Source organism: Panulirus ornatus, chromosome 26 (genome assembly GCF_036320965.1).
Source record: "Panulirus ornatus isolate Po-2019 chromosome 26, ASM3632096v1, whole genome shotgun sequence".
NCBI classification, from domain to species: domain Eukaryota; kingdom Metazoa; phylum Arthropoda; class Malacostraca; order Decapoda; family Palinuridae; genus Panulirus; species Panulirus ornatus.
Window position 1 is genome coordinate 9987969 of NC_092249.1, and position 9650 is coordinate 9997618.

Consider the following 9650-nt stretch of genomic DNA (forward strand, 5'->3'; position numbering starts at 1 on the left):
TTCCAGATATCTAAAACACTTTATATATATATATATATATATATATATATATATATATATATATATATATATATATATATATATATATATACATATTTTTTTTTTTAATAGGTATTTAGGAATTATGACCTCAGTCATGCATTAAATAGGGTTGTAGGCCTAATGACCTCCTCATAGGTCGATGGCCGTAAAACCCAACAAACAACAAATGACGGTCTGCCTTGAGGGGAGGTGGTGATCATCAGGGGCAGCTGCGTCATGAGGTCGATCCGGCTGACCTCCGAATAAATAATCATCTATGTGCATGACATGGTGGAAGACTATCTCTAGTGTGTCATATCTATTTGCACACTTGGGTAAACTGCAACTGTGGCTGCTGTACTGAGTGGTATTTGCCGCCACGTTGGCTCAATACCCACAAAGTCTTTTCTTTCCATTATTTTTGTATGATAATCTATATGTATCATAGCAGAATTATGCCTTTTGTAGTTTTTCAATATTTTTTATTTTTTATTAGAATAGGTATTTAGGGATGATTTCAATCATATATTAGATCTAACTTTATGCATACTAATAGAAAAATATGCCTTAATGTATTCAGTTTGAAATAGAAATTGAAACACCGTTCATTTACAGAATTAGAGTCAAACAACAGGTTGGATAAAATGACCTTCCGTCCACCGTCGAGGACCACGTCACCCTCAGTCACCTGCTGACGTCAGAAGAGGGAGGGAGGAAGCCGTCATGAGAGCACTAAAGTGTCTTGCGTTAAGGAGGCTAGTACCTCCTTCACGTGTAAGTTTGATAGGGGTAAACCTTCGTCGAGTCAAGCAGGTTGCCTCCTCCCCTAGTAAGTTTGATAGAGGAGTAAACCTTCGTCGGGGTAAGGAGGGTACCTCCTCCACATGTAAGTTTGATAGGGAGTAAACCTTCGTCGAGTCAAAGAGGGTGGTACCTCCTTCCCGTGTAAATTTGATAGGGGCAAACCTTCGTCGAATCAAGGAAGGTACCTCCTCTACTTGTAAGTTTGATAAAAGAATAAACCTTAGTCGAGGTAAGGAGGGTACCTCCTCCACATGTAAGTTTGATAGAGGAGTAAACCTTCTTCGAGTCAAGGAGGATACCTCCTCCACACATAAGTTTGATTGAGGGGTAAACCTTCGTCGAGTCAAGGAGGCTACCTCCTCCACGTTTGAAAGTGAGCGGCTTTGATGTTAGGACGAGTCGGGCGTTGTTGTTTGTCAGAGTTGGGGAGAACCTCTCGTGTGCCAGAGAACAGCCGCCATAGTAAACTATCGCACATCGGGGTATAAGCCCACGATGTGTGGTCGAAGCGAAGCCACTAATGTCTGTCAAGGAGTGAGTCGCGTTTCTTCGCCGTCAGACAGAAAGCCTCCTTTGTGTGCCACCTAGTTAATAGGAATAGTGTGTCCTAGAGTGAGGTGCCGACGTGTGCTTGAGACAACGCCAGAGAATCTGTCAGCGTAAGCAGCCTTTCTTTGCCACGGTAGTGTGTTTGGGAGTCAGCAGCTTATTCTTTTCTTTTTTTTCGCCAGGAAGTCGGGAAGCCAGCCTTGTGTATCAGGAGTTAGTCATGTATTGTGTCATGGTATGAACTACCGTTGTATGTTACAGTCGAAGGCACCAACGTTGTTTTAGGGAATCATCACCGTTTTTTTGTGTCTAAAGTGTGTCGGGCAGGAAGCCATCGTTACGGAGTTAGTGTATCTTGGAGTGAGCTACCGACGTGTATCAGACACGAAGCCACCGACGTCTGTCAGGGAGTGAGCAGTATTTTTAGTATGTCAGGTTGGAAGCCACCATTGTATGTCAGAGAGATAATGTTTGCCATGAAGTAAGCTACCGACACGTGTCTTAGAGACGAAGCCATCGATGACTGTTGGAGAGTGAGCAGTCTTCTTTTTGAGTTCGTCGTAGTAAAGTGTGGTGAAGTAAGCTATCTACGTGTATCAGAGACTGAGCTACCGACGAGTGTCGAGAGTGAGTAACGCTTTCTTTGCACATTTGTAGTGTGTAAGGCAGGAAGCCGCAATGCGTGTATAATCGAATTTGTCGAAGTAGATTGTCGAGGAATGAACTAACGAAGCCAAACTAAAGCGTTTCTTTAGGACATTTGTTCCAGCTAATGCCAAACGATCATTTTTAACTTGCATGGTTCATGGGTCGTCAAAGTAAAGCTTTACATTCAGTCTTTTATTTAGGCTAACGGTAGACGGTTTTATATAGGTTTTGTGGGGCACATATGTGGGTCGTCGAATTAAAGTTTTGCACTAAGAATTTTCCTCTGGCTAACACTTGTGCGTGCTACATGGGTCATCAAAGTAAAGCTGCACGTTGGTAACTTTACTCTAGCTTCGCCACATGATTCTATTTAGATGTTGAGGGCACCACAGGTAGTCAAAGTAAAGCCTTACTCTGAGTTTATGCTGACCAATTCCAAACTATATTTTGCAGCTCTATCGAGCTCCACAAGTCATTGAAATATGCTTCACTTTGAGAATTATATGTTTTTGGTCCATGACTGGCGATTATATTTATCTTTTAGGGAGTGATATGAGCTTAAGGTATTAGCCGGAAGGTTGTGTGTTAGGGATCGAGTTGCTGTAGTCTCCCAGGGAGAGAGCCACTGCAGGGAGTTAAGCACCGAAGTGTGGTGGTGGCTGACACCCAGCTGTCAGGGAGTGAGTCGCCGGCATGTGTCGGGCTCCATCGTCAATCTTGGAGTGCGTTGACGTCCTGTGTCAGCAGGAAACGGACCAGCACGCGCCAGGCTGTGAGGTGCTGACGTATGTCAGCTGGTGAGACATCATTGGAGAAAACGACTTTAATACTACAGTCGTTTTTGTTTAACATGGTGCGAATACCTTACGTTCCTCAGAGAACAGGCCGTCTTAGTGCACTGTCATACATCAGGACGTGCATATATATATATATATATATATATATATATATATATATATATATATATATATATATATATATATATATATATATGGGCTATATATGGGCTATGGATAGAGTTGTGCGCAGGAGGGTGGATGTGCTGGAAATGACATGTTTGAGGACAATGTGTGGTGTGAGGTGGTTTGATCGAGTAAGTAACGTAAGGGTAAGAGAGATGTGTGGAAATAAAAAGAGCGTGGTTGAGAGAGCAGAAGAGGGTGTTTTGAAATGGTTTGGACACATGGAGAGAATGAGTGAGGAAAGATTGACCAAGAGGATATATGTGTCGGAGGTGGAGGGAACGAGGAGAAGTGGGAGACCAAATTGGAGGTAGAAAGATGGAGTGAAAAAGATTTTGTGTGATCGGGGCCTGAACATGCAGGAGGGTGAAAGGAGGGCAAGGAATAGAGTGAATTGGAGCGATGTGGTATACCGGGGTTGACGTGCTGTCAGTGGATTGAATCAGGGCATGTGAAGCGTCTGGGGTAAACCATGGAAAGCTGTGTAGGTATGTATATTTGCGTGTGTGGACGTGTATGTATATACATGTGTATGGGGGTGGGTTGGGCCATTTCTTTCGTCTGTTTCTTTGCGCTACCTCGCAAACGCGGGAGACAGCGGCAAATATATATATATATATATATATATATATATATATATATATATATATATATATATATATATATATATATATATTCTTTCTTTCTTTCTTTCTTTTAAACTATTCACCATTTCCCGTGTTAGCGAGGTAGCGTTAAGAACAGAAGACTGGGCCTTTTTTGGAATATCCTCACCTGGCCCCCTCTGTTCCTTCTTTTGAAAAAAAAAAAAAAACACGAGAGGGGAGGATTTCCAGCCCCCGCTCCCTCCCCTTTAAGTCGCCTTCTACGACACGCAGGGAATACGTGGGAAGTATTCTTAATCCCCTATCCCCAGGGATAATATATATATATATATATATATATATATATATATATATATATATATATATATATATATATATATATATATATACTCGTTAACAAGATGCCTTGATTAGGCCATTCAAGTGCCCCATCTGCCTCGGACACCATGCAAAAAAATGAATTGATCAGGACAGTTGGCATGCATGTCTTGGAAAATCCCGTCGACAATGGTTGTTTTAGGAAATTACTACATTAAAAGTAGGACGAGCATATTGCTCGTTTTAGTCTGGTCTGTTAACACTCTTCTGTTGATTCTGTACTACAAATACCTTAGTACTACTTAGTACTACAAGAACATATGGAGTCATTTAAAACCATTGGTACAATTCCATTTTCTGTGGTGAGTGTGGTAAATGGTGATATAGGTTGGTAGTCCTGGCTACGGCCGTCCTCGGAGATGCTCTGTCTATAATCGTGATAAATATGTATTTCCATCGACCAAGGACAAAATGTATTCTTCAGATCACATTTTGTCTCAGTCGTGGTTTACCATAGAAAGACAAACAAGTAAAACATTTAGAAATCGACTGACGTCAGAAGTGTCGGAATAATTTATAAATGTGGACAATGTCTGAATTCGAATTGTTACATTGGTTGTGACTTGGACAGACTCACATTCGAAATATATACTTTATAACAAAAGTAATTTTCCTGGTAGATTCGTAGTAACATACGCGTGTAGCACAAGTACATGGAATATTAGTAAGTATATAGTTAAAAAACAAATGTTACAAAACGATAAAAGGCCATGCAATTCATTTCACTGGATTGACACAACACCTTGGGATGAAGTCCCGCTTCTGCTTCACGATGGTCGACGAGCGCGTTCATTCAGGAACCGAAGTTTACTTTGTTTCTGGTTCATATGGTCATTTTCTTATTTCCTAGGTTGTTGTGGTGAGTCACAGTATCGCGTTAGGGGTTCCGGGAAGTGTATTAGTGGAGGCTTCAGGAGACTGGAAAAGAGGTAAGGTATTGGTCACTGAAATACTTTGAGTAAAACTCAATTTGCTGACACAAGTCTTGTGGTGGTGGAAAAGTTGGGATATGTGACCACAGGTGACAGGTCGCCGGCTCGGTAGTAGCCAGCTGGCTTCGTGCACCCGGCTCGGAGTTGATTGATGTTTGCATAAGCAAAGGTCTTATTTCTTATTTCTAGCCAGGTATGAGTAACATTTGGAGATTAATGGTTGTAACCATTATAGAGTGAGTGGTGAAGTATAGTTGGGTGTACTTAATGTAATTACTACAGCTAGAAAATGTAAAGAATATATGAACTCGGTAGATAAAGACTTCGAAGTATATTACTATTTACACGGGAGACAGCTTACGATTGTTCATCCGAGAACGTGTAACCCGACATACACGATATTACAATTAACACGGTTTCGCAAAATTGCTAGTTTAGCTCATACGAATAACGTTTTTTTCTCTAGATTTGCAATATACAAACTAACAGACCACCAGTCCTTTTCAAGCTTCATGTTGCCAGTGAAAGAAATTAGAAACTGTGGTAAGAGTTCGCCCCACAGCCCAACCTCCCTTATACTTGGCCATTTAATGCGTTCTCAAACCAGCAGACTACAATTATAATGGTACATTTCCATTAAAGTCATCTGCTTCTGTGGAGGTTGGGTAAGATTTCTATAGGCTGCGGTCGGCTGGAAGGGGGAGCTACTGCATTGGGTTGCGTTGAGGTAGGCTACAATAGGCGGGTGAGTGGTGGCTACAGGTGCGAAACCGTGTTAATTGTAATATCGTGTGTCGGGTTACACGTTCTCGGATGAACAATCGTAAGCTGTCTCCCGAGTGAATAGTAATATACTTCGAAGTCTCTATCTACCGAGTTCATATGTTCTTTACATGGTGAGGTAGGGTAGCTTTGGGTAGTCGCGAAGCGGTGGCTACTACACCGGGTCACGGTGAGTTGGCCCAGAATTGGCCGATGAGTGGTGGCTACTGTACTGAGGTTAGGTGAGGTGCGTGAGGGTCGGCTGGACAGGGAGTGGCAGCTCGTCCACTGGATCGCGGTGAGGTAGGCTAGGGTCAATCGGAGAGACGAGAGGTTGGTTCTCAAAAGTCGCATGATCACTCTCCTTGATAATGTGTTCTCCGTATGACACATCGCATATGTCCTATCCTCACACACCATATAGTGGAATAGAAGATGGGAGGAAAGCGGTAACCTTGATGACTTAATGTAAGTTATAAGTGCGTATGAAAAGGAGTGGGACATGGCAGCAATGATGAAGGATGCATAGAGAATGAGATGCCTGCATCAGAGTTTATCAGCAGCCAAATGCAATGTCTGTCTTTGCGAGTAACTATATATGGGTATGGCTAAGTTCTGATAATGAAGCAGGCAATATATCAGGAAATATTAAAATCATTGTAACCACATTTTCATATTAAAGATATTATGTAGAGTATGTAAAAGCTATGAAAATAGGCTCATAGCTAACTAAACTTGATAATTGAAATTAATATTCTCAATTTAGGCAACCGAGAGTGTCCATTTCTTGGTCGTGTTTTATTGTTGGCTGAGAGAACATAAGCAACAGAGGCAACCCCCTCCATCGAACGTCATGGGCATAAGACGTCTCCCCGTTGAGCGCCAGGCTAATTTTGCACGACAAAGGAACACACCACAGAACTCCCGCGAGGAATGAACGCCCTGAGGGAACTCCACACATTCCGAGCGAAACTTATATTTTGGTCTAAAGCAGCGTTCACGGAGGTGATGTGTGTATCCAACTCTCATGGCAAGGTTCACTGCTGGAGAAGGAACTGTACCCGATATGAAAATAATGATCTGTTGCTGTTCAAATACTAAGAACAGTATAGTTATGGTAATAAGAAATTCATGCGGATACCCAAATGTCAATGATGTACTGTTAATACACCACAAATGATAAGAATCCTGCTGAATCACTGCAATAAACGTTAAAATCATAGTTTCGTACAGGCACAAAAGACCGAGCCAACATGAAAGTGGAGGCCCGTTCATGTCACTTTACCTGCTGCATCTAAAAGAAAGTGACATAACATGGCCTGGGTGACGTTTTCAACACTGGAGGTCGCTTTACTACAACGACTGTTGCAGTAACTGCCGGAGGAACGTCTTTACCTCTCCCTACCGGGCCTGTCATTTCTATTAACGACAGGTGCCTCGTCCACACTGCTCGTGTTGTTCAACTCTGGTCCTAAGGAACAAGACACCCTACAGTTCCTGGACTAGGCCAGCAACAGAGTGGACCTGATTGTCACTCAACATATTTGGGCAGAAATGGTGTACACCTAACCACCAGGAGACGAGAAGACTAGCTATCAACTACTGAACCACGTCCACGCCCTTCGGGAACTCTGCAGGCTGGACGGGGTATTAAATTGTACTTAAAAGTTGGGTTTTATTTGTCTTTATAAACTGATAGACTTATTTTGCTTTATAAGCAATAATGTCAATAATATACAAATGACAATGTATACTTATACGATATGTAGAGGAAAACATATGTATGTTTATGATTCATTCACGCTGCTGTGGAGTGTTGTTCATGCCCAATTGCGAGTTCAGTGGCAGCCACCAGCATTTTTGTTTGTCGTCCCAGCTGTATGGAATAATTAACGAGTGATAACGATTACAATAAAATATTTGAACGATTGACTGTTATATTGTTTTTATACTGTATTAAACGCCTAACCTAACCTAATCTAACCATCGTAGAAGTTGATGGTATAGAGATAAGAAAGATCTACTTTCACCCACAGAAGATTATGACACTATTTATAGTTGTATACATATACCACAAATATTCATAGAAAAACATTGTTCTATTCCACAAGCCTTTAACACAAAATCACGTGTATATATAAAGGAGAAAGTATGGGTAACTTTGGTAGACTTTGTGTACCAAAAAAGCAAAAATATCATATGAAGGAACTGAAAGCAAACGTTTCGGTACGTTATTGAAACAGTGGTTATAAGAGGGATACTTTGTGCCAATATCTATGAAATGTTGCCAAAAAGAGACAAATATAAAGATTGATCTATATGTTACGAACAGTACGATGCAAATATATTCTCATTAAAATGAACACATTACATAGCATCGAAGAGAAATACAGAATCTTGAAAATTATACAGAGATACAGAAGAAAGTTTTACAGGAAATGTACAAATAAGACTGAATACCTTACTACATCGCTTATTACATATACAGTATGTATTTCTCGCACAAGAAAATTTCCATACGTTTTTAACAAATCAAAATCGTATGTTATGTTTACAAGCAATGACATGTTGGTCTTATTTGAATTGTTTTAATGTCAATTTTGGCACCGTTTCAGATATAAATTAACAGGTGTTGTATTTGGAAATCATATCAACTGCCATACAGACAGTATAAGATTAATCTATGTTTACTTCAATTTGTGCTTTATGAAATTACATTTGTTCTCCTGTTTCATCGTTGACTGTGTGTTTGTATGTATAGTCCTATGCTTCTGTAAATATAATGTTTATAAAATATCAACTGACTCTGCATATTACTGTCTGTTTTCATTTTCAACGAGCTTGACTGAATATATTACCATGTAGGTAGACATACTATTATATATCAGGTTATATTTTAAAAGAATTATCTTGATAAGTAAGACTTGATATAATTTTACATCCATATACAAGTCACCATAGAATTCTTCAAAGACTATGAATTGTTTGAGTGTGTCTCTATATTTTAAGCAGATTTATGACTGCTTGTGTTTGCATGTAAACGTCAAAACGCATGCACATCAGACAGTTATGCTTTGATATCGTATTTTGTATTACTGCATGCATGTGTGTATGTATGTATATACAGTCTACCATTAGGTGAAAACCAAGTATGTTCTGATATATACTGATCAATATAGTATTGCACAAAATTGAGTATCACACGATCATTTGTTTCCTTTTATCACAATATTTAAAAATGAATTGAAATGTAAGAGTATTAGGGAAATCTAAATTACGATGAATAACCAGCACAAACGGAAGATAGGCTCAGGACTAATACACATAATTGCCAATTCATATTAGCACCGGTAACAAGAGGATAAAAAAGCTATATGGTACTTGAATCATAAAAGAAGAAATGTCATTTAACAAAATATGTTTATATTAAGTTTTTCCATTGCTAAAGCAAGATATAACATTATGCCACACAAAGTAGAACAGAAATTATGGCAGATTTGAATAGCTTACATTTACCTTTAATTTTCCCATTTTCTCTGGTAGTTAAGGTTGCTGTTTCTCGTTTTCTAATAGTTTTTAATCACCCTTCCAGATGGCGTTACTGCAAGCATCACAGAAATTAACATGTCAAAGTCTTTAAATTGCGCTTCTTTGTATGTGTTTCTCGCTGAGCCTGCTCGCCATTTGTAGTCTTATATGTCTCGTCGCCCAGGGCGGATATGTTCTTGCGCTCTGTATCTCAAGTCTGTGTTGCCTGATGTCGTAGTGTCTACTATTTTTTTTGGTAAGTCAGACTTTATTACCATGGCAATGTTTCTGTTCATTTTTCCTTAACAAGTGGGGCTTCCTTGAGCTTTTGTTCAGCGCATCAATACGTAGGAAGGATTATACTGTTCCTAGTTAGGTACCATTTTGGTTTCGTTTAGATTGCCATGATCAATTCTCTTCTTTCAGCCTTTCTATCTTCAGTTAACTTTCACTGCTTTCTT

The 9650-nt window shown here is 39.9% G+C and overlaps 1 long non-coding RNA gene across 2 annotated transcripts; it reads left to right on the forward strand.

The window, feature by feature from the left end:
• The first annotated feature begins 4819 nt into the window (after positions 1–4819).
• LOC139757372 (uncharacterized) lies at positions 4820–7593 on the forward strand. Of its 2 annotated transcripts, XR_011714605.1 has the most exons (3): positions 4820–4896; positions 6428–6778; positions 6895–7593. It is a non-coding gene; the product is annotated as an uncharacterized lncRNA (long non-coding RNA). The 2 variants fall into 2 exon arrangements; XR_011714604.1 differs by having other exon boundaries at positions 6428–7593.
• The last annotated feature ends 2057 nt before the right edge of the window (positions 7594–9650 follow it).